This window comes from Halichoerus grypus, chromosome 13 (genome assembly GCF_964656455.1).
Source record: "Halichoerus grypus chromosome 13, mHalGry1.hap1.1, whole genome shotgun sequence".
NCBI classification, from domain to species: domain Eukaryota; kingdom Metazoa; phylum Chordata; class Mammalia; order Carnivora; family Phocidae; genus Halichoerus; species Halichoerus grypus.
Genome location: NC_135724.1, coordinates 25,449,333 through 25,474,692, shown reverse-complemented (window position 1 = coordinate 25,474,692; position 25,360 = coordinate 25,449,333). Strand labels below are relative to the sequence as shown.

Below are 25,360 nucleotides of genomic sequence, written 5' to 3'. Positions count from 1 at the left end.
AAGATGTGATGGAGAAAGTGACATTCAAGCCAAGTCCCGAGGAAGAGGAAGGAAGAGGCTTGTCCATTTCTGAGCTTCTAGGGGACTGAGCTTCTAGGCAAAGGAAAGAATCTGGGCAAAGGCGCTGAGGCAAGAGGACCTGAGAACTGGCTAGCGAGGCCAGAGTGGAGTGACCCTCAGGAAGGAGGGCAGATGGGTCGGGAGGGAAAGTGGGGGCCTTACAGGCCACTCTGGGGCCTTTGGCTTTTACTCTGAGCAACATGGAGAACTGTTTCTGAGCAAAAGAGGAAAACATCTGATATATTTTAAAGAATCTCTCTGGCTGTTGCCTTGAGGAGGGCCTATGGGGGGCAGGGGAGGCTGGGATGCTAATCAGGAGGCTATTGTAGAAACCCAGGTGGGAGATGAGGCTGCCAGAATCGGAGAGAACAGAAGGGGAGGTGAGAAGTGGTCAAATCCTGGACAGAGTTACGATCCGGCTACTGCTCTCCTCCGAGGCTCCCAGGCTGGCAGCAAAGACCAGATGCAGGTCCAAAGAACCTCAAAGCATCATCTACCATAAACTCTACAGCAGTTTACTCAGAGATGCGGTTTCTGCTTCACCCGAAGAGCACCTTGTCAGGTGTAGGGAGTGTGCTGACTGCCTCGGCCGCTGGCTCTGGGAAGGAGGTCCTCACGCTCTTTCCCAAACCCTCTTGCAGCCAAGCTGACCAGAAACCCTGGTCATCTGTGTGGCCCCAAGGCGATGTGCCTTCCCCAGCTGGGGTCTGTCAGGTCCATGAGCCCCTGCTCATGACTGGGCTCTCCCCTGTACCCCAGCCAGGGTTCCCCCGGTGCCCTGAGTACAGCCTTTGAAGTGGCTACACTAACAGAGCCCAGGGAAACTTTAAATCAGTGGTTCTCTGCCTTGGCTGCCCACTGAAATCACCTAGAAAATTTGCTGGTGCCTGAGTCCCACCCCCAGAGACTGCTGTAATAGGTCGGGGGTACAACTTGGGCATTGGGCTTTTCTCAAAGTTTCTAGATGATGCTACTACTGGGCAGTCAGGGCTGAGAGCCATCGTTCCAGGGGCCTGGTCTAGCTTCCCTGCCCCCATTCCTTACAGGTGCTTCATGCCTGCCAACTTGCCTTCCGCCCTGACCAGTACCTCATCCCCTGTGAGGCACCCTCTGCAGGCCTGAGCAACCCTGACATGAGCTGGGAGCGCCCGTCTAACCCACACAGCGGGCTAGGACCCAGGGCTCCGCCACAGACCTGGAGAGCGGAGCGGACACTCAGGACCCCCTACTTCCAGGGGCCGTGGGGCTGCATCTAAGGCCAGAGAAGCCCTGCGGCTCAGATACACTTAATCAAGGCTGTGCTGGGCTGGCTCCCCTCCCTGGCTCCTCCCCATCCTTCCTCCTTTAGGACTAGAACTTGGAATGCATTTTTATTAGACTTTTCCTAGGTGAAAATGGTGCCGGCCTGGGGGTGGAGAAGCTGGATGGAGTGTGATTTACACTTTCCCTGAGTCCTCACACCTCCCAAGAGGAGCTGCTCACAGCCACGGGCAGATGGGTAGCATTGCACGGGCTGCTCCCTGATCCATCCTAGCCAGGAGCCACATCTCTGCAGAAGCACCCCCAAATCTCAAATGAGCCAAAGGCCCTTTGGAAAAGGAACAGGGGAAGGTGGGTTCTGCGGTGCGTTAGGTTCTGGCAAAGATGCTACTCAGAAGAACTACTCACACTCCCCAAAGCCCACATACATCTGATGAGGCTGCCCCTGCTCCATTTTCTCTCAGCTACAAACAGCTGTTTGACTCTTGTCTGCTCTACGTTCTATCTCAGGCTTCAAGCCCTGCTCAGCCTCCAACATGAAAGGCCATTTTCCCTGGATACAGACCTACGAGGCACCCCCTGGCCTTTTTAGAGAGGGTGCCCTTCGTCGGGTCAGTTTCTGATGGACTTAGTTTGCCCAGGACCCTCCTATAAATGCCATAGCAGGATTTCTCAACATTGGCGCTATTGACATTCTGGGCTTCTTTGGGGGGGTGGGGTTCCTGTTCATTGTAGGAGGTGAAGCAGCATCCCTGGCCTCTCCCCACTAAATGTCAGTAGCACCCCCGCCCCACATCTACGACAATTAAAAATGTCTACAGACGTCACCACAGGACCTCTGGAGGGCGGGGGGCAGGGGGCGGGCAATAGGCAAAATCATCCCAGTTGAGAACCACTATGTTACAGCAGTAAGACCAGAACCTCTGGAGGGCAAAGACGGTGCTAGCGACTTCTGCTAGGCAGCTCAGTCCAGTGACCAGTATGGGAAACCAGGCTGTGCATTAGGAACTGTGTGATCTTGCTCAGGAAGCCTAACCTCTCTGGGCTTCAGTGTCATGTTCTGTAATATAAGAATGGCCAAAATGCACTCAGGGCTGGCCCTCTGCTGAGCACCTCACATGGGTTTTCTCACTTAACACAACATTTTCCCCACTTAATCCTCACGATGTTTTTCTGGAAAAGTACTGTCCCTATCTTACAGATGAGGAAATTGAGACTCAGAGAGGTTAGGCAACTTGCTCAAGAACACACAGCAAGAAGGCAGGCAGTTTGACTCCAGAGGCTGCAGTCTTTGCCACAGTTCTGTTTTCCCTCCCTCCCAGAGGGGCTTGGGCTTGAGACGACCTCTGAAATCCTTTGTAGTTCCACAACTGTGTCATCCTTCTGATGGTGTTGCTGCAAAAGGCATGTTCGCTGGGTGTCCTGTATTCTTTATGTCCCCCTGCCCTGCTCTCCAGGACACAGCCTGCTCATGCTTCCCCCCATCTGCCATGCTCCTACTATGTTCTGTCAACAGGATATGGAATTTACCCTCTGGTGAGGAGGCAGATATCAAATAGCACGTTAGACTTTTATCTACAACTGTGATCAGGGCCAACGGGACCGGACCCAGCCCAGAAGGCCAGGGGAGGGACCACCTAGCTGCTCTCTGATGGGCGTGCAGGGGTTCAACCCATGAGGTTGAGGGAAGCCAGCTCCCGGAGAGAGCAGTGTGCATACTGCCCCAGGAGGAAAAGAACACAGCTTGTTCTAGAAACCAAAGGGAAGAGGGTGCAAGAGGAGGCTGAGGAGGTGGGCAGGCCTTCTGGGTCCTGGCAAGAATTTCTACCTTTACTGTAGAAGCACCAAGAGGCCAGCAGAGGTGACTTTTTCAGATGAGCATATTTACCAGAGCAATTACTGTGCGCTCTAGAAAGATCGGGGTCAGGGAAGCCGTTTGGGCCACGGAGCTGGTGCCGGGGAGACGTTCTGGGCCGCACGACGACAGGGGGAACAGAGAGGAGGGCCAGACTCCAGGGACATTTAACACGCAGACCCTAGGGGAGCAGGTGGGGTGAAGCAGGAGGCCCGGTGGACGGAGCCAGCGGCGGTGCCGTTTACAGGACGAGGGCACGCCGGGTGCGGACCCGCTGTTTCTGAGGGGTTCTGTGCGCAACGACATTGGTGAATGATGGATCCATCCACCAGCTGATTGACTGATAAGTGTGCCCAGACGTCCTTCCTCGGGTGAGGTCCCCGCTGACTTCGGGCACACCGGGGACAGGAAGAGACAGACCACAAAGAAGGCATGCAGGCCAGCAGCAAAGCCCTGGGGAGGGAGCCCACGCAACAAACATGTACGTTATTATTATTATTACCTTATCAGATCTGACAAGATCATAGTCAAAGCGGGGGGGCCCGCTGCCACCCGTAATACAATATAAATGGGCTCTCAGGTGGCAGTTGGCTGTAGCATTGATTCTTATTCACTCAGAAGCTAAATCATAGTGCTTATGTGAAACATGTGTGAAATATCCCTTTTTCATGCACTAGCAATGAAAGGGCTCCACAAATCTGTAGCCAAATGAATGTACTTATGAGTAATGGGAATCTGCACATGGGCATTATTGTATTAGCACATACAAACCAGCTTCATTGACACTTTTTTGATTTCAGGTTAAAGAAAGCATTCCGGCCACCCAGGGAGGTGAAGAAACACCAGCACATGGGCCCGCATTGAGAAAGTGACACTTCATTGCGAGTCAGGGCCTGAGGAGTTTAAAACTGCCCTTAACACCATTTGGTTGCTCCTACAACCACAGAAGGTCGGGATGGGAGAGGAGGTCAGGCCACTCCGCTCACCTGTGGGACAGCGGAGGGGCGACACTTCTGCAGCCTCGCTCGGCGGCAAATCTGGGACTGAACCCACGCCCTCCCAACCAGCCCCGGCCATGAGGCTTCCACCACTGGGCTCAGGATTCCCGCTAACCATTCCAGAGATTTCAAACGTCTAGGGCCCAGGATTGAGTCTCTGCTGAAACCACCAGAGGAAATGAAAGTAGAGACCATTTCTAAAGTCCCAGGTTGGTAGGTAAAGGACACTGCATCTGGGCAGACATTTTGGTGACTATGGGATGCTAGGGAGCCGGGGGACGGCGTCACTTGGACAACAAGGCATGGGAATCGGGGAGCAAAGTCTTGTTCACTTATCTGCTCATAGATAATGCATAGTCTGCCTACTTCTAGAAAAAGATTTGGGGTGGTTCGTTATTTACAATATACACACATGCAACAAAATAGTTCAGCCTGACATCAGATTGCAGAACTGTTTTTAATAGCAAAAAACTGGAAGTGATCCTAGTGTCCCTCCATAGGGGCCTTGTTTAAAAAAAATTCTATCCATGCATCCGGTAACTACTATACAGCTATTAAAAAATAAATAAGCAAATAAATAAATAACTGAGGAAGTGCTCTGTGTACTAACATGGAGACATTTCAAGGACACATGTAAGGAAAGAAGAAAAGCAAGGTACAGAATATACCGTAGGGTATATTTTTTTATGGTAAGGTGGAAAACGAAAAATACATATTCAAGCTTCTCCATTTTAGCATAAAGTAACACTGGAAGTAGAAACCAGAAAGTTATGTAAACGGTTGCCTACAGGGGGTAAAGGAGGTAGAGGGAGAACTCTGGATATATACCTTTGTATGTCGTTTTGACTTTTGAACCCTATAAATGCTTTACCGATTCAAAAATTCTAATTCAGTCAAACACAAGAGGAAAGAGGAAATGGGAAAAAATTCTAGGCACAAGAACCAACAACATCTCCCTTCTGCCTTCTCCGAAAAATAGATCCTAATACTGCCTTGCCTGGGGTCCTACAGAAGTGGCGGGTATGTCACCAGCCTCCAGCCTCGTGGAGGCTGGGGACAGAGGACAGACAGGCAGCCTGCTGGGGCTGGCCACAGTGGCCTGGCCTCCCTGTGTCGGCACTGGAGGGAGAAGGCGAGGCGGGGGCCGGCACCAGGCCAGCACCGTTCGAGGCTGCCCGCCTCTGGAGCGCTATGCCACTTCCACTCCCCGACTCAGCCCTGACTCACAGTTGTCCCAGCTGCTGACATTCCGTGGTCCCGGAGCAACCAAGCTGCACTAAGAACTATGTTTACACAATTAGGCTCCTGCCTGTCAGTAGCTCCAGCCCACCCCACCCCAGGCCCTCCTCACTGTGTTCCCAGCTTGACCCTCCCGCCCCCCAGTTCTGGGGAACAGCGCCCTCACTCAGGATGGCGGCTTTGGCCCTGGAAACATGCTCTCCCTTCACAGGCTCCTCTCTGACCCGCTCCCAGAATAGGAGGGGCGGCCAACCATCCAATCAATTACAACTCACTGCCACCACCCAGATGTCCATTAGTGAAATTAATTCTAGTCTATTAATAGATGATATCCATACTATAGAAAACCATATTATAAAAAACAAGAGTGATGCGTTTGAGTAGTTTTCTTAAAGATATATTAAGTAAAAACACAAGCTGCAGAACATAATATATAGCTTGATCTCATGTTGGGGCCATCTGGATCTATTTTCCAGACCCACGGTGACAATACAGATATAGTGAGGCCGTGCTAGTCTCTGGGTGGGGAGGGAGTATTACAACCCCCTTTGCTTTCTCAGTGAAACACTTGTAATTTTTTTCTTATATGAAGCAGTTATTATTTTTGTAATCTGAACACAGATCTCTCTCATTCATTCATTATACACTTCATTGGGCTGGTTTGCTAAGCCAGAGGCTCAGAGCAAGAACTCCCCTCCCAGGGGGCACCTGGGTGGCTCAGTTGGTTAAGCGTCTGCCTTCGGCTCAGGTCGTGATCCCAGGGTCCTGGGATCGAGCCCCACATCGGGCTCTCTGCTCAGCAGAGAGCCTGCTTCTCCCTCTCCCTCTGCCTCTTCCCTCTGTTCGTGCTTTCTCTCTCTCAAATAAATAAATCTTAAAAAAAAAAAAAAAAAAAAAGAACGCCCCTCCCAACCCTGCACTTCCTGGCAGATGAGAAACTGAGGCCCAGAGAGGTCAATATTTTCTCACTTAGCGTCAGTGAGTGAGTTAACAGCAAAGTGGGGCTCAGAGCTCCTATCTCCCGACTAATCCCTGTGCTCTTTCCACTACACGATGTGGCCTTAAAATAAAATAAGTGTATACTTGTGGAGGGTTCTTTATGTGGCTGATAGGGGAAAAACAAGGGAAATATTGCCTCCCCTCCCCAAAAAAAAAAAGACTTAGCACTCTAGGACTCATTACCTGGCTGCCAAGTCAATACCACCACCTTTGAGTGATGGAAGATTCCAGACAAGTGTTCATTCAAAGATGAACCATTAACTGTAAATCAAAACCTAGAGTGAGTGCTAAGTTATAAAGCGAATTAGAATAAGTGGGTAAATGGATGGCTGACCTCGGCCCCAACAGCCAGGGCTGGGAGAAGGTACACCCTCTGACTCAGAAAGGCAACAGGGGATCAGAGTCAGGGAAGGCTTCTTTAAGGAGTGTGTCTCTAATAGAAAAATAGTTCCCCTGCCTTCCCAGAAGCAGGTGAAATAGCAGGAGGCACATTAATCAATTAAAAAGTGCTATTAAATCTTTTGTTCCACTGGGCTCCGAAGTCCCGGCCGACCATCTAAGGATGGTGGCAGATTCCATTTGGCTGCCACTTTACAACTTAGGAAGGCTTTAACTCATCGGCCTGCGGGGTCCTCTTGATGTCCTATAGCCTACAGTTTTTCCGCCTTCATTTTTGTGTCCGAGGAAGCAGTTATAGGACTAGCTCAGGGTCACACGGGGCAGTTTCAGCAGCCGAGCTGGATGCCACATCTGCCGGGCCTGGCCCCACGTGCTTCTCCCACACCCCACGAGCGCAGGGCAGCAGGCCAGAAAAGGGGACCAACGGCCTCTGGGAAAGTAAGGCAGCCAAAAAGCACAATACAAACCAGTGCAGAGGCAGGTGCTACCTCTCTCCCTCCCAGGCCACCCGCATCACGCTGTGGATACATTTTGCCCCTCGGGGAATTCTTCTGAGTATGGTCTGCATGTGCGCATTCATACGTGTGAATACCTGACGTGAACAGACACACGTATATGGTTTTTTAAATGTTTGATGAACTCTTGCTACTCCTTCAAATGGTGTTACATTCATTGCCCGTTAAACTCACTCTTCACTGTTAAGTGATGTCAGTAGGGCAGGCAATCTCATTATTTCCATTTCGTAGATAAGGAAACTGAGGCTCAGGGTAGCTTTTTGGATGTCTTACTACTTCACAGTGGCAGAAGGGGTAGAGATAAAGACTGAAAGTTGGTGAGGGTCCACAGTGGCCAAGGGCTCTCTCTGGATCATTTCCTTTCCTCCCCACCCAACCATCCTGGAGGGAGGCGTGGTGACCCTATCCTATGCCAAAGGACACCGAGGCTCAGGAGGACCTAGTCACTGCCCGAGTGGTGGAGCCAGGACTCAACAGCAGGGCTCTCTGACCCCAAAGCTGAGGTGTGCAGTCACTGTGAAGACCACAGTGGGGGGCAACGTCGTGCCAGGCACTGTGTGAGCCCCTCCCCCCAATAGCAGTACGAACAATAGCTTCCCGAGCCTTACAGCGTGCCAGGAGTGGGCTAAGCTCTGCCCACGCAGGCTCTTGAGGACAAGGCACACGTGCACATTTCTGAATCCTGGCATGGCACGGAGCTGGCCCCCTTGTTGACTCGAAGCGCCCACCCCAGCCCTGTTTTTCCCTGGGTCCTTTTCTTTCATCTCTGCTGTGCCGATTAAAGGACAGTGTGGGCTCTCTGTGAACAAGTGCTCTTGAATGCTGTTCACATCCCCAAAGAACTGCATGCATACCCCGCGAGGGGCATCACAGCCCCCCGGCCACCTCTCTGCACCCAAGAAACCAGGCCAGCTCCCAAGGGTGCCTCCAATCCTTCCACTTCTACTCACACCACTGCTTCCCACCTTTCCCACAATCCCCACTCAGGTTGTCTTCTCTCACTGCCCGAAGGAATGATTTGACAGTGATAAACATTCCACATGAAGGCTTGGGTGTCTCTGAGTCATAATTTATTGCTTTGTTTCTGTGGTTTATACTTTTTTTTTGTTTTTTTTAACTTAAAAGGGAGGGCAGGAGTGATGAGTGTGGACGGGATGAGTAATCCCAGCTCCTCTGGGCTCCGGTGGCAGACGGAAACTAGAGGTGGAGACAGAGCGGAGGAGAGGATGGGAGTGGCTGGGAGGGCCGAACAGGGGGGGAGCACTGACCCCTGTTCCGGATGGGGAGGACTTGGGCCCCCGAGTCAGATAGTACTGTAATCCAAACAAGGTTTATGTGCTCAGCTGCAGAATGTGGGCGGGCGGAGGCAGGAGACAGAGAAGTATTCCAACTAAGTGATCCATAACCAACAAAGGGATGGCCTGAGCAAATCGCCTGCAGCTTCAAGGCCCAGGTCAAGTGCTACCTCCTCCAGGTGGCCTTCCGCAGACCACCCCAACCAAGAGCGCTCCCCTCTTCCTCTAAATTGGAGACTTCCATTTGTCCCGAGGGCTAGATGGCTCTGCTAGTCCCCATCACTATTTATTCTCACTGCCTCCCCGGGTCCATCGTGAGCTCCCAAAGGGCAGAGAGCTTGTTTTTACCACCTTTTATCTTTCGAGCATGTGACACCCTCCGATAGTCCATTCTTGAGGTGGTGTTGCCTCAGCTGTACACAGAGCCATGAGCCTCCAAGCAAACACTCAGGGACCAAGCTTCAGAAAACGGCACCAAATAAAAACCACACAATTTAACCTTTGGTCTTGGGCTCTATACTGTGTACAAAGCCCTTTGATAGTCTTGTAAAGTACGCAGTAGGTGATATTAAGCTCCTTTTACAGATAGGAAAACTGGGGTGCAGACAGTGTGATGATTAATCAATGACTAGTTAGTGAATAGAAACAGCTCTGGAACCAGGGTTCTGACCTTAGTCTGATTTTCCCTGAAGGGGCTGGAGGTTTCTGTCTCCTTTGAAGCACCTGACAAATAATTCTGGGGACCACTGCCCACCCTCGCCCAAGATGCACAGCACGTATCAGCCAAACCAAGGCTCCAAAGAGATCTGTTTGCCTTAGTTCAATACAGTCTTTTCCAAACTTGACCTCACCTAGCACTCTTCTGCATGAGGCACCTACAGTATCCTGCACTGGGGAAATTTTCTACTGACCCACTGTGACTTTCCTAAAGCGGAACTCACACTCCCAGGAGAAGCTGGGTATTATGGATGAAGGAAGGCTTAAGCTGGATGAATAAAGCTCTAATGGTGAATTTCAGGGCTCAGCCAGCTAGTAAGGACATTTCTTCTTCTTCCTCTTCCTCTCCCCCCACCCTTTTCCTTTTCCTCCTCTTCCTTCTGCTTCTTCTTCTTCTTATTCTACTTTTCATTGTTAAAATTCTCAAACACGCACAAATAGAAGAGCATAATAAATCCCGAGGTGTCCATCACCAGCTTCAACAATATGCAACAATCTGCTATTTTTGCTTCATCTTTTTTATCTGGAATATCTTAGAGAAAATCCCAGATATCATGTCATCTGTAAATACTTCAGTATGTAACACTGCCACAGTATTACATGCCTTAAAAAATTCATAACAATTCCTGGATATCTAATGCCCATTGTGGACCTAATGTCCCTGATTCTCTCAGATTGGTCCGTCTACAGCAGGTAGGCCCGAAATCAGAACTCAAATCGGACCCACAGAGTGCATTTGCTTGGTGTGTCTCTTAAGACCCTACTAATCGGGGCACCTGGGTGGCTCAGTCAGTTGACCATCTGACTCTTGATTTTGGGTCAGGTCATGATCCCGGGGGTCATGGGATCAAGCCCCACATTTGGCTCTGTGCTCAGCGGGGAGTCTGCTTTTCTCTCTCTCTCCCTCTCCCTCTGCCCTGCTTATGGGCTCTCTCTCTCTAAAATAAATCAATAAATCCTTAAAAAAAAGACTCTACTAATCTGTAATAATTTCCCCTATACCTCCCCTTACCTCCACCTCGACATCAATTAGCGAAATGAGGGCATTTGTCCTGAGGTTTTGGTGTGGCTTTGGGGATGGCCTCCCTGCAGTGGCGTTTTGCATATTCCTCTAGTTCCTGTATAAAATGGTAGTTAGATTTATAGGCTTGAGCAGATCTGGTTCAGCTTTACAGCAAGCAAATATCATGGGTGAGGCTGTGTCTTTCCTATTACGTCTGGTTGTCCAACTTTTAGCAAAGCGAATATGGATCCATGGGTTTGGATACCTTTTTGAGCAACTAGATCTTCCCAGTGCCTCCAAAGTTATATATCACATCCTGAATTTTGCTTCTAGATGCATCTCTAACCCATTGGGACTTGCCCATTTTCTAAGATTTCATGGGAGACTGTTTCTATCAAGTTCCAAAATTCTATCAGCATATCCTTTCTTATTAGCCTGTCTCTGTATGACTTTTAACTTTCCTTTTTTTTTTTTTTTTTAAGAAAAGATATTTTTAAATGACCAGCCAAGCCAGGGACCCCGTGCTCCCTTCAGGCCAGGCCCTACCAGCAACTCTGTGAGCTCAGCTAGAATCCCAGGATCTCAACAGCCTGTGGATTCCTCCACCCATCTCCTAGAAGATGAGTCAGAATCTCAAGGAGAATAAGAACACATAGTTGAATATGATAAATATGCATCCAAAATTTTTAAAAACCAAATTACACAAATCAAGCTTATTCTGAGAGGTTCATTTTGCCAGGGGTCTCTAGTGCTCCAATCAGCATAATTAAATACCAAGATCTCTCTAGAATTGATTGTGGTTTTCATATTTTTTATCATCCAAGGACCATTTCAGTGGGATGATTTTAAGCTAATAAGAACCCCCAAATTAGAAACTAATTAAGGAGATGGAAAATACAAATGTATTTGTTTTTAGTCAGGCACTATTTTTATCAGAGGAATCATGAAAAATTAAAATTGTTAAATACCCATACGAAGGTTGTCAGTCAAGGGCAATGTGGCTTTCTTCCTCTCCCTGCTGCAAAACTGTAAAGGGATCTATCAGAAACTACTCCCTGTGGGCCCCCAGGAAGCAACAGAGAGGCTAATTTTAAAGAACAGAATTATACACTGTTCGAGGTGGGGAGGGCAAGGGTGCTGCCGTAAGACTTTCAAATCTTTGGTGATTAAGCCTCATAGGACCTCTTCCTTTTGAAATGCATGTGCACCTGGCATCACTGCAATTCACTTTCTCATGCCCATTGAATGGATGAGAACATGAAGGCCCAGGGAAGTTGAGCAACCTGCCCGGGGTCACACAGCCAACTTAGAAAGAGCCATGACTACATCTCTGTCTAAATGCGCTTGATTTCGTGAAACATCCTTCCCACTGTCCTCCAAATGTGCCATGGATTACCTCTTAAAATAGATGTTAAGTCACAATGACACTGGTTTGGAGGATCCTTCCTGATTCGTGACAGCTTTGAGAACTCAGTTCCCCGGAGAGGCAGCAGGAAGCAGGAACCAGCTCCTTCAGGGGACAGGACTTCCTGTCTAGAGGCAGCAACACGGGGACCCACAGGCCACTGCAGTGAGCATGAGAGCACCACTGACCCCACCACACACAACCAAGTGTTGACCCAATCTTGAAAACCGCGCCTCGGTCCCCAGGCCTGGAGTCTCCATTCGTTCTGTAGACTTTGCCTTGATTATCCAGTGCAGTTGACACCCACTTACTCTTTGTGTCACTGACCTTCACCTCCTGCTCCTTCCACAGCAGGCCAGGAGGTGATGGGATCTGCCTGCAGACACTCTCTTAAAACCTCCATCCCTAGGGCAGAATTCTCGCCAAACCTCAGTTCACTGCTGCTGTTGGAGGCCTGTGGCTGGAGCAGATGTTCTTCACGAAATAATAAAAACCACACTCCCTATCCCCAGAAAGAGCATCCACGCTCTGTGGCAATGGGTCCCCTTACCCTCAGAGGGAGTCACCCGTATGTCTCTGGCTGGGGAAAGGTAGCGGGTAATAAGGTAGAGATAGATGGGTCTTCGTTTCTAAGGCTGCAGCTGGGAGAATGGAAACAGAAGGGTTGTAGGACATGCAGTTTTTGGAGCAGGATCCCTGGGGTGGGTCCCAAGACACTTGGGATGGCTTAGGTAAGGGGTCCTGGAATGACCGGCAACCCTCACTCCACTGGAACAGAGCACCTTGGCCGTGTCCAAACTCTAAAGATGAAGGCCTAAGTACCCCAAGATGCCCTATGGCAGAGCTGACTTGGGGGCACAAGCTACCTGCAGGGCCTGCCTCCTCCAGATGACCACATGGAGGTCAGGCCCTGCTGCCGTGTGCTGGGGTCCAGGCCTCGCCTCCTTCCCCATTTTTCCTGACCTGCAAAGCCCCATCATTCCTATACAATGGACAGAACTACAGAAATGCCTGCTAGGAAACTTCTGCCAAACTTAGGGGAACTCTAATTGGTTTTCATTTGATTTAGGAAAATAACAAGGATTCCTTCTTGACAGCGAATGTCACGGAGTGATCACTCATTATTGTATGTAAGTCCTCATCGTTACCCAGCAAGATAGAGATGATCAGTGTCACTTCCCACAAAGCCTCTGAAGCTCAGAGAGCTTTAGGAACTGCCTGAGATCAGCCTCGAACCAACAGGTGCTGGAGTCCTAAGACCAGCGGGGACACCCACAGCCGGGGCTGTTTCCCGAAAACATAAATCACCATCTAGAACGAGTGATTCAAGACATCTCAGATCATTGAAGCCAATTTCCCCAGGGATGCATTACGGATGTGTCATAAGAAGAGGACATAATAGTAAGTCCTGTTGTTAAGCTCAGGATACACCTGGCCTCTGGGTGCCCCTTGGCAAGATGTTCTAGATTCTAGACCTGAGCTATCCAGTCGAGTAGCCACAAGCCACTTGAGATGAGCACTTGAAATGTGGCTAGTCCAAACAGAGGGGTGCTGCCTGTGTCACATACACTCTGGACTTGGAAGACTTTGCATGAAAGGAAGAATGTGAAATATCTCATTAATAATTTGTATATTGATTATAGGTTGAAATACTTGGGCCTTTTGAGTTAAATGAAACACATTATTACAATTAATTTTACTTTCTTATGCTTACCTTTTATTGTATGGCTACTAGAAAATTTAAAATCCCATGTGTGGCTTACATCTGTGGCTGGTGCTCAGACTCTCCTAGGCAGCCCTGTTGTAGGACCCAAGGCTTGCCTTGGTTTCTATACCCCGATCACCCTGCCCCGCTGCAAAGAACAGCACTGGAAGCCGAGGAGGCAAGACTCTCCAAGCATTCCGAGAATGTCCTCTCTTCTCAACGCTTCTGGAAATTCCTGGACCCACCCCTCCCACCCTCTATTCTACTCAGTGCCCATAAAGAACCCCGGGCCTGGCAATTGCCAAAGCACTTGAACACTGTCACCATTTCTGAGTGTTTGGATCCACCTTGAACTACATCTTCCATGGCCAGACAAATTCTGATAACCAGGTTTTCAGAGTCCAGGCCTCGGACCCCATTAGCAATAGCAAGCCCTGAGAATTAGGATGCGTTTCTCCCAGCCTCCTTTGCTCCCACCCCTGCCAGACTGTGAGCTCCTCCAAGGGCGGCAAAATGCAAGTAAGTTTGATGTATTGATCACTTGGTATGGCGCCAGCCGCTGTGCTGTTTTTGCATGTTTTATTTTATTTAATTCTCCCAACCAGCCTGTGAGTGAGAAAGTATTGTACCTGTCTTGAAGATAGGAGCCCAAGGCTCCCATCATCCTGGCTCTGTCCTCACTGCCATGCTTCTTCCTGTGCCCCATCCCCCCTCCCTTGGCAATGAAGATGCCTCATACATCTTTGCATTTCTGGCACCTAGCACAGGGCCCAGCACATAACAGGTACTCAGTAATATTGGTAAAATAGGTTAAGAACCTTTTCAGAGACCTGATCCTCTTTCTTGCCTTGATCAGGAAGCATATTGCCCCTACCTTCCTGAAACCACACACATGATGAAAGTCCTCACACACCACCCTGCAGGGCTGGACCTTTTCCGCCCCTATCACCTGCCACCATGGGGTCAGCCTCCAGGGTCAGCCCTGCCTAGGTCCCCAGTCTAGTCTGAGACATACAGACCGCCTTCCCCACTGAGAGGTGGGATATGTGAATAGCCCAGGGCCAGTATGCTGGCATCTGGGTACCCAGAGACACAGCCGCAGGTACCCGTGGAACTGGCTGCCTCCCTAGCTAAGCCCCTCCAAGCACAGCCAGTCCCCTGACTATCCTTGCTGGGCTCCCCAGAGCCCAACCCTCCTTCTATTTCCTCATATACACAGGCGCTAAGTCCTGGGCCTGCCTGGTGCTTATGGCTGACCCATTTCCTAGAGCCAGGCTCAGCTTTCTAAATTCCTTCTTCATCTTATTCTTTCTGCCTGATTTAGAACAAGGCCACCCAGAAGTCCTAATACTCTGCCTCTCCCCACCCCTTGGCTTGACCCTATGGATCCTGACACTGGCCTGCACTGGAATGGAATTTGCCACACCCCCTTGGGCCTCCTGCCCCAGGCCATTGGTCCTTCTCCCCCTGCCCTGGTCAGTTTCCCAAGGCCCTAAGCTATTTTTGCCTCTGGCCTAGCCTGCGGTTTTCCCCAAAGTGGAAGTTGCCAGAGTGGTACCCTCTGTGACGCACAGAGCAAAGACCAGATGACCAATGGGAACAGGCCCTCCATCGGATCAGAGCTCACCTTCGGGGTCTCCATTCCCACTGGCTCCCTTCTTTTTCTAGCCTCAAACCTCCACCTTCTAGGCTCTGGGGACCTGCTTGATGCTTCCTGCTTGGCTGACTTCCCAGGGTCAACTTCTACATCCAGGGTATCTACCAGCCCCTTCCGGTGCTCCCCAAATCCCTACTCATGATATTCCCCAGCCACCCTTGATCATCTCCTACTTGACCTAGCACCCTTGGAGGGATGGAGGGAGTCATAAAGTCCCTTTTTCTTTATTCTACAAGAAATACCAATCCATCGCCTGCCCCTGTCATTGGAGAAAGCTCAGTCAATCAAGAAGGCTTCCCAACCAGTGAGGTCTCCAGACCTATCCCCCATGTATCCCCACTTCATGGATATATGAAAGCACCCCTGCACCCCTCGCTGCCTCTGTTTCCCCACTGGCATCAACTCCCTGCTTCCCAAGGGAGCCAGTGGGGAATAATGACTTCTTGATATGTTACTTTGAGTTCTTCAAACAAGAGGTGCTATATCAATAAAGGCATCACGCCTTCCCATAAGGCATAGGAAGTGAACCCACCCGATGCTAAATCTTCCGGTGCCTGGCTCCAACAAGTGCATGGGGCAGAAACTAATAACTATAAAGTATCCATCTATCATCTTATCGGGCCTTACGGCACTTTGTTTGCATAGTTATCTTTCCAAGGGTTGACATTTTATGTCTACTGCAGGCTGATGTATTCTCCTACCTGCCATATCATTCAGAAAGGATAGATGAGCCTCAGGTTCATTACCTGTCATTACACCATGTACATGTCGCTGGGGGCCGAAGCATCGATTCTTCTTGAGTCTCCCTGGTGGCGTAGCCCTCCTGACTTGGCGGCTCCAGGTCCAGCGGTCTGCGGCTGATGTTCACTCCTCAGGCCCTGGCTGGGCTCCACGCCATCCCTTCTTGCTTTCCTGGCTGGCCCACTCCTCTGAGCTCCCAGCTGCTTCAGAAGGGACCTGCAATAAGAACAGAGGCCTCTGTCACCTACCATGAGCAGAAACACATGTCTAAGTTTTAACTCTTCTAGAATTTTCCAGCCATCCTCTTATTGCTCTTTATGATTAGGTCCTGCAATTGCTGGTGACCATACAGATTTACCTCAGCCAGGGTCTTCACTGCCAATGTCCCACCCACCAGCCCTGCCCCCAGGCCTCAGCGTGCACACACACACACACACACACACACACACACACCCTTCATTCCTGTTTTCTTACCTCTGTATATTTTGTTTTATCTGCCTGAAAGACCTACCCTTCATCCTACCCACAATTCAGAGTTCGGCACATAACACCAACAGAACCTTATTATCCCAGGAAAGAGGAAGGAACGGGGTGCCCTCCCTCCACTGATGAGATGCACAAAGAGCAGAACCATGTCCACCAGGGACATTCCTCAACTCTTATGGCCCAGGCCCCGGGTGTGAGGCTTCCAGCGTGCTGTGGTTTGGAGGCTCCAGGCAGGCCACCCACCTGTGGCTTATTATGAACTTTCTTTTGCAGCCCTTGGGCTCAGAGCAAGAGACAAGTGTGGAGATGCAAGCCTCACTGAGTAAGGGACACAGACTGGCTTCACTGAGTGACCACATCTCCTAGCCAAGACCACGGTCCACACTCTAAGGGGTGCCCAACATGGAGGTCTGCTCACCTCTGGAGACTGGGTCCCCACTAGCCACAGCCCTGTACCTCTGGCCAGTCACGGCCTCCACTTCTGAGGGTGCAAGGGAAGGGTTCCTGATACCCAGATGGCCGTGACCCTGAGCTCCACCCCAACCCTGGGCTCCTCTGAGCCTCAGTGAACCCACTGCTGAGAAGGGGCTGTGGCAGGTGGAGAGTGCCCACCAGGGCACCCAGCACTACCCTTGAGGGGTAGCACCATGGACAGGGATGAGGGTGGCAAAGGAAGGCAGGGATGTGAGGTTCCATGAATTCTATGAGCATGATGATGACAATGTCTTACAACATATAAAATGATGAGCAAGCACCCTTCAAGCTGCTTTGACATCTGTTGGACCTCTTTGGTTTCAGAATAGCAACATAAAGTGTATTTTAAAGATGAGGAAACACAGCACAGAGACGTTGAGAATCTTGCTAAAGGTCACACAGTAAGTTGGTGAAAGAGGCAAGACAGGAACTCCTGACTCCCAATTATCATTCTTTCCAGCAAGCTGCCAGGTCCTAGGTTAACCTCATGTCACCTCGAGGGTGGCAGTTCAATAGGAGTGGGAAGGGGAAAGGGAAGAGAGACATGCTCGGCCTGTTATGGGAGGATAGGGACAAGAGGAGAACAATCATGCCTTCGGCTTCCTCCCTGAGAGCAGGGTCTAGGAGGGGGAAGCACAGAGAGAACAGAGTGATAAATAGGAAGACAGGGATGTGCAGGCTCCTAGCTAACAGGGGCAGCTCAGGCAAAGAGGCAATTGGCTGTGATAAATAGCTCCAGCTTTGGGGTGTGGGGGCTGTGCCGACCTTGAGCTTCCTGGGGCACCTGACTCACTATAGCTCCAACCTCCGAGGCATTTCTGGGCAAGGCATCACTGGGGGTGGTGTTTGTTCATCCCTTGGAACAAACAAGGCAATTGCTATTATTATTTTCAAAAAGCATATACACATTTATATGTTCTTTTGTATATGTGATATATTCCTAAATAATAAAAATTTTAAAAAAACCACACACACAATGTTCCACCCACATGAAGAAAGATCTGCTCCTGGACAATAGGATGCCTTGCTTGATTCCAAAGCTGCTCTGCTTCTGTTGACAGAGAGGAAGTAACGACTTAGAAATTCCCACCTGGCAATAGAAGGCAGGGCCAACCAAGCTCCCGCCAGAGCAAGCAGCACAAGCCACAGGCCTGGAAACCCAGGAGAGGGAGCAAATCCACAGAGCTAGGCAGAAAAGATGACCCAAGCACCAGTGGCAGCCACAGTGCCTAGTGCAGACCCATGCGCCCCCCTCGAGTCCACTGCGGACTAGACCTCCAAACATGGGGCGAGGAGAAGAACAGCAAATCATTCCCTTGGCATTAGCTCTCTGAGTCCCCGGCAGCCCGGGGGGGTCCTTAGTCAACCTTGGAGCTCTTAAGTGAGCCCTACTATGTGCAGGGGATGCCACGGGGGAGGGGAGAGGAGAGCAAGCTGAACCCTTTAGAAACCAGTCATCGGCCTCTCCCGCCGGTTGCACGGTCACCTGGCAGCGGCAAACAGCTCAAGCTCATAAATTCTTGTTGGGGGTAGGGAGGGTGAGGAGAGGAGCCCTCGCCAGCCCTCCTGCAAGGTGGGGCTGAACCACATTCACAGCAGATGGTGCTGTCGCCCTCACTCCGGGATTCTCATTCCTAATTATCTGTGCTGTCAGCAAAACAATTAACCCTCGAAGAAAAATTGCGCCGTCCACTCCCAACCATATGAAAAGGCAATTTTTCCCAAGGACGAGGGACACTTAGGGCAGTGGCAGACGGAAAGTAGGGCAGCCTTGCATTCGGTTCCAGATCTCACTCACCCTGGGCAATTTCACCATCCTCTGACCTCCGTGGTCTCTGAGGCATCCCGGCAGCCCCTCCAGCCTCTGAGCCTGCACTGCCTTTCCCATAAGAAGGCAGGGAGCCCAAGCCCTAAGGGCCCCCCTTCAGTCCCACAGTGCCACCATTCTACAAGCCCCGGTCTTTTCCTCCAAATGTTAAGTTCCTTTGGAGCTGAGACCGCTTTTCTGTTTGTTCCTTCATTCATTTGCTCACTTGCTTATTCATCTGTTTGTTCATTCATCCAGTTATTGCGTATTTACCATGTTGCTCCCAGGAGATACAAAGAAAATATCTATTCAGCCTTCTTGACCACTGCTTGGAGGCTTCTTCCCTGAGATGTGGGGAGGGCAGGGGAGGATGGGGCAGAACTAAGAGGTGGGGGCCGCCAGCCAGGAGCTTGAGCACTTGGCAGGGGCTTGGTTTCAGGCTGTAGGAGGGAAATCCTGTTGCTGCATTTGGATTCTCTCTGAAGATTTGGCTACAGGAAGGCAGCCTCCTCTCCCGAGAGCTGAATTTGAGCAAGCCACCTTGGTCCCCAGTGCAGGCCTGCAGAGGGCAGAGAGGTGTGCTGGGAGACAAGCCCCAAGCCCCCTCCAGCGCTGTGGGGCTGGTGACTGCACAAGGTATGCGCCTCCCAGGTGCTCGGTAAGTATCTGAGGCGAGCGGAAAGAACCAGATTGCCCCTCCTTAGTGGAACTGTTTTAAAAGCAAAGGGAGTTTTTACAGGGCTGGGGCATCGTGTTTGTCCCCAGGAGGCCACTCCTTAAGGCCGGGATCACTTGGTCTAGATCATCTATCCTCGCACAATGCCATGAAAGAAAAAGCAGGGTGAGCAAAAAATGGTTGAACCTCTGTGGTCAGTGCTGAGCGAGCCTTCGGGGATGAGGCTGTCAGGGCCACATTTTATAGGTTCCATCTGGAGAGGCTGATGGGCTGGCTGCTCTCAGGGAGATGGAGCAAGACCCCGCTGCAAGTGGCCCCATACCCAGCCTCACTTCCGTCCCACTCACACTGCATCCCCCCAGCCTGGGGACCTCCCGAGACAAAAAGGAAAGCTCGGGTCAGGACATTGCTGGGCACCCCATGGGGCTGCAGGGCCCCTCCTCAGACAGGGGCAGTGCTCTGGGCACTGGGAGAAGGAGTGCAGAAAACAGAGAAGGACGGACTGGGGCTGGGGTGGGGGAGGGAGCTGGTGTCCCTCCTCCACCACCATTTTGCCCAGTTCAAGCCTTGTGACTTCTTTCCTCCCTCTCCCCATTGCCCGTCCGGCTACCAGCACTTGCCCTCACCCAGGGCCCAGGAGCACAGGCTCAGATGCCAGGTCCTCAGCATAAAAGGAGTGTGTTTATATTCAAAGCGGGCTGTTGCCCACTCAGAATCTGCCCACTTGAAGGCAACGCATGTGACTGCACCCCCTGCCCCGAGTCCAAGCAGGACAGATGCCAACTTCTGGCTGGAGACATTTCTAAATATGAGCCTGGCACAAAGAGTCAGGTTCCCAGGCCTCCTCTGCCCTGGGAGACCCAGCCAGGATTTTCGAGGCTGCCGGGAGGGAGAGGGCTGGGGGCAGGCAGGATCAGGAGGCAGCCAGCTGAGACAGCCATCATCCCTGGAAATATCGTCTGCACCCCTCCCGGGCCTTCCAACCTTGTTAAGGGAAGAGAAAGGATTGCCCTGCATCCAGAAAGTCTAATCAATTGCCCGTAACCCTTGGCAATAGGGACAGGAAAGCCACTGCCTGCTCAAATGTGCACGGATTAAAAATATACAAATGGAATATTTTTCTTCCCCTCTCCTCAACCCCCTGAAGCCTGGGATGCTCGTTAAAAATAGCCTTGCTGGGGTGCCTGGGTGGCTCAGTCGTTAAGCGTCTGCCTTCAGCTCAGGTCGTGCGTGATCCCAGGGTCCTGGGATCGAGCCCCACATCGGGCTCCCTGCATCGCGGGGAAGCCTGCTTCTCCCTCTCCTACTCCCCCTGCTTGTGTTCCCTCTCTCGCTATGTCTCTCTCTGTCAAATAAATAAATAAAATCTTTAAAAAAAAAAAAAGCCTTGCTGTGGTGTGGATCCTACAAAACCCAACGGCTGGCAGGAAAATTAAGGAGCCATTGGAGACAGCACTAAGTGGTTACCCCCGGGGAGTGGGCTGGGGAGGGCCAGGAGAGGGTGCTTTCAGCTGTTTCTAGACACACTGCTTGAATTTTTAACAATAAGCAGATATTACCTTTTTTTTTTAATGAAAGTTTATCTATTGCACCCTCCAGCCTAAGCTTAAAGCTGAACGTGCACTGACCTAGCCTGATGCTGACTGGCCGGGCAGTGCACGGACCCTCGGCCCCCAGGGCAACAGGTACAAAGACAGCCCAGAGTCATGAAAAGAGCCCTGAGTCCAGAATCAGGGTCTCGGATCTGTAACTAGGTGGCTGTGTGACCTTAGACAAATCATTAAGCTCTCTGGGTGTTAGCTTCCTTAACTATAAAATGAGATGGACTCAATGCTAAACCAGGTACCTTCTAGTCCTGGTGTTTCACAATTTTAGGTACTGAGGGAAAACATCTAGGAATTACCCTGTATTTCTCCCCACCATGAATAGGCAAGGGGACTGTGTCCCCGGGCAGAGGTGGGGGTTCTAAAACCAGGAAGCAGGTAGAAAGTTGAGAAGCTGTTCTGAGAGTAGAGACCGACTCCATACCTTGCTGATGAAGTGCAAGGTAGAAAGAGCATCACTTCCGGACCCACAGTGTCCTGGGTTCAAACCCTGAATTCAGCTGTCAGTAACTATGTGAACTCAGGTAATTGCTTACATGCAAATCAACCTCCTCATCTGTAACGTGGGGTAGGAATACCCGCATGCAGCGTGGGTATGAATATTAAATGTAATAAAGTGAAATAGTACCCAGCTCATTGTAGCAGCTTAACATCCTTTTATTCTTTTCTCTCTCCTGCCATTCACTCTACCCTGCATTGCAGGGTGGTTAAGGGCTGGGCCCTGGATCAGGCTTGTGTCCCCGCTCCACCGCCTACTAGATTGTGAGCCTGGCCAAGCAACTTAATTTCTCTGTGCCTCGGCCTCTGCCCCTGTAAACTGGGAGTGAGCTATGACTGGTTGCCGAGTGGCCCCAGCCAATAGCCCTGCCTCTGCTAGCCAACTGGGCCCTCGGTTTTCCACCTTGCATCTTCCATGGGTTTGCCATTTTGGACTTCCTTCCCAGGCAAACCCCTACCCTCCAACCTCTCCAGTTCCTGGCCCACAGTGGCCTGCCACTTGGAGTGATCCTGCTGATCTGGCCCTTCCTTATTCACCCCTACCTCCTCTCCACTTGGTCTCTGCTCAGCAGGTTGTGCACCTGGCCAGGAGCATGGATTCTATCCTGGAGCCACAGGGAATGTGTTTCAGATCAGTGCTTCCCAAGCTTTAATGTGCTTATGAATCACCTGGGGATCTTGTCAAAATACAGATGCAGACTCTGATTCAGGAGGTCCCAGGTGGGGTCTCAGATTCTGCATTTCTAACAAGCTCCCACGGGATGCCCATGCCATGGGTCTGGGACCACCCTTTGATTAGCAAGGCTGTAGAGTGGAGGAAATCCGTGTGTGTGTGTGTGTGTGTGTGTGCGCGCGTGTGTGTGTAGGGGACAGGGACAAGGCAGACCAATTATCCAAATCAAAAAAAAAAAGAAAAAATTTTGACAGAGATGGCACCATGGAGACCAAGGGTGGATTCAAGAGATGCTGAAGAGGAAAAGTAGGAGAATGTTGGGTTGCTTTATTTTTGGGTTTGACTGAGAAGTCAATTACCAAATTATGTGACCTGATCCAAACAATAAAAATCACACTGATGCGCATAGTGTAGGAACACAGAAAGATGCTTACTACATATTACCTGAGAAACAGGACTGCCAAATTATACACACACTGTGTCTTCAACCCTGCCAAAGGCACATTTAAGAAGCCTGGCGGGAAGGCTACAGCGCAAGAGGCCCCACCCCCTCCACCTCCCCCGTGGGATTACACGAACACCACCACGTGTGTTTTCATTTCTCCATCATCTTCTAGATGTTCTTGATGAAGTTTTACCATTGGAACTCATTCCAAACTTATCTTCTACATATTCTTATTTGCCCACTTCCCCCCAACTGTCAGTTATTCTGTGTTATTGAGGTTTGATGTATTTTGAGCACAAACTGCCATTTGCTGCAAGGGCTGGAACACCGCGCATTAAATCTTCTCAGTCAAACCCAAAAATAAAGCAACCCAGATTCTGTTTTTCCTCTAAGCCAAGGGTCCAGCGCTTTGGAAGGCTGGCACTATCACTTCTCACTATAGCAACAGGGAGACCCTGGTGACCCCGAGCTTACGGTTATTAAGAGTAAAAATAGGAAGTCTGTAGATAGATGTTCAGTAAGAAGCTGCGCTGGACAGGCCGTGCTTGGAGCCCTCTCTGCCTCTCTTGCAGGGAAGAGAAAGCAAAAATCAGACTCCAGGATCTGATTCCTGCAAGATTACAAGGTGTGCTTAGCATTTTCTTCTGTGTTTCCCAGGTCAGGGCTATAAGCTGCCTTTCAAATCAGTTCCTAATGCACCTGGAGATGGGCTGTTCTAGAATAGGAGTCAAACGTTCCAGCTAGGGGATGCCTGCGGCTCACTTATGTACTGGGCATGCTCACTCCACTCCCATCTCCCTGCCCCCAGACAGCCCTGTGCACTCCTGGCAAAAGCAGCCCTCCATCCACCCGGACCCCCATCCCATTCTGTGCAGCATCTCTCCGATCTGTCCTTGGGCAGATGTTTCAGGGCCCCCAGTCTCCCATCTAGACCTTGGCTCTTACCTGTGGGAGGTGGGAGGAGGTCCCAGCCCTGGTCTGGCCAATCCTGCCCGAGATACAGTGTCTGAACCCAGGCCTGCTCCCCAGCTCCTGAATCCACTTTGCTCTCTAGTGATTCAAGTTCAAGGCCCAGTCCCGCCAGCAACTGGCTGTGGAAATTTGGGCAAACAACTTCACATCTCTGAGCCTCAATTACGTCAGCTATACACATTTTTAAATGGGTTTATGGGATCTCGTGGTCTTTTTTGGTCCTAATGCTCTATGAGGCCAAGAGATATCACCATTTATCTGGCAATACAGATGAGGTATTTCACATGCAAAGATTTTCTAGACAACCTAACATTGCCCCTTCAAGCAACAAAATTTGTGTTTCCTTTTAACCCTACTCTGAACAAATTATTTTTCTAAATATGTACGTGTTTCTCTTCCTTTTCGTGGCAAAGGATATAAAACCTAAACTCTGTTGTGGACATCTGTCCCCAGCTTTGTTTCACAAGGGACTTGCTGTGGCTGAGGTGCTGAATGTGATATAACCTTGTCTTGATGGCCATCCAGTGTCTCCAGGAGGCTCTCCACTGTCCTGGGGGATTCTGTCCCCACTGGCGGGGGGGGGGGGGCTTCTCTTTTCTTCTCTCGGCCCCTTCCCACCAGGAGGCTCCCAGAACTCATGCTACCTGCTTGGGTATGCCTGCCTAAAGAAGCTTCTCAGCTTCTAATGTGCAACTTAGAATCCTCCTGGGCTGGGCAACCATGGGGCTCTGAGCAAGGGTTGATGGGGGTGGGTGTTTTTAAGAACAAGATGCCAGGGCTTTAGCCATTTTCAGTGATCTGAGGCATTTTTCCCTCACTTCGAGATCTATGTTCTGGATAGGAGGGGTGATGGCAGGCTGATCTCTGGTAAGTGAGGTGTCTGTTTCTTGACCCCACTCCCGAACTGACACTTATTTCAGCTTCACTGGATGATCTTTCCAGATGCGGGTTGAGAGACCATCAGAGTTGCCAACATTACTACACAGGCCAGACGAGAAGGCAGGCTCAGATTTAGAATTTAACCCCAACTCTATCTGTCCCTGGTGTTACCCCCTCCAAACCGATCCTCAAGTTTCAGTGTGCCTTTGCCTTGCGTCCTCTCATAAGAGATGCTACAAGTCCCCAAATTAGGCTTTCTTTCCCCTGCTTCCCCTAGGAAGCCAGCCAGAGGCATTAGGCCAGATGCAGACTCATCCCTAGACCAGAAACATCTGGGGGAGCCATTCATGTCCATCTGTCCTCTGCCAAGCAAGGTTGCGCAAAGCCTCGATGCCCTCTACCTTTGCCCCTCCATAGCAGGTGGGAGCCAGCTGCCCCCGGCATGCTCTTATGGTCCCCTTTGCACACCAGGCTTCCAGCAGCCTCTTCTCCCACCTGACCAGTCAACTCTGTATTTATCACCAACCCTACACATGCCCCCAGAACATGTGAACTTCTTGTTCCATGCACAGTGGAGCCCACCACAGCACGAATCCTCTGGGGGACACCAGCAGAGAGCCTGGAGGAGATGGTCAGAAAAGAGAATTCCAGAGATTTCAAGCCTGGAGGTGGACAGTTCTGAAGGATGGCCTTGATGGGAAGGCCAGGCTGCCCATGACAGGAGGGGGAAGCTTCTGGGGATGAAACATCAAAGCCACTTTGAGACCAAGGTGGGAGATGGCTTGCAAAATGCTGAGGTCAGCAAGAACAAGGGCATGGAATGGGGGCAGAGGGGGTCTGGGAGACAGGCATGGGAGGCAACCGAGGGAAGAAGGTGGGGTGACCGATAGCCCGGGCATCAGTATGAGGGGAGATCTACCTGTCCTGCCTGACAAACAGACCTAACCCGCAATGTCACCCTGAGGCTTGTCGGAAAGGAGCCTCTGCAAACCCACATC

General features: G+C 50.7%; 1 protein-coding gene across 2 annotated transcripts in view; it reads right to left on the bottom strand.

The window, feature by feature from the left end:
• Window positions 1-25,360, bottom strand: part of ZBTB7C (zinc finger and BTB domain containing 7C) — a 341,604-nt gene that overhangs the window by 258,298 nt on the left and 57,946 nt on the right. For both annotated transcript variants that reach the window (XM_036078174.2, XM_078060366.1), the window contains exon 2: window positions 15,854-16,064. The gene's annotated coding sequence lies outside the window, so the exon portion shown is untranslated. The remainder of the gene's footprint in view (window positions 1-15,853; window positions 16,065-25,360) is intronic.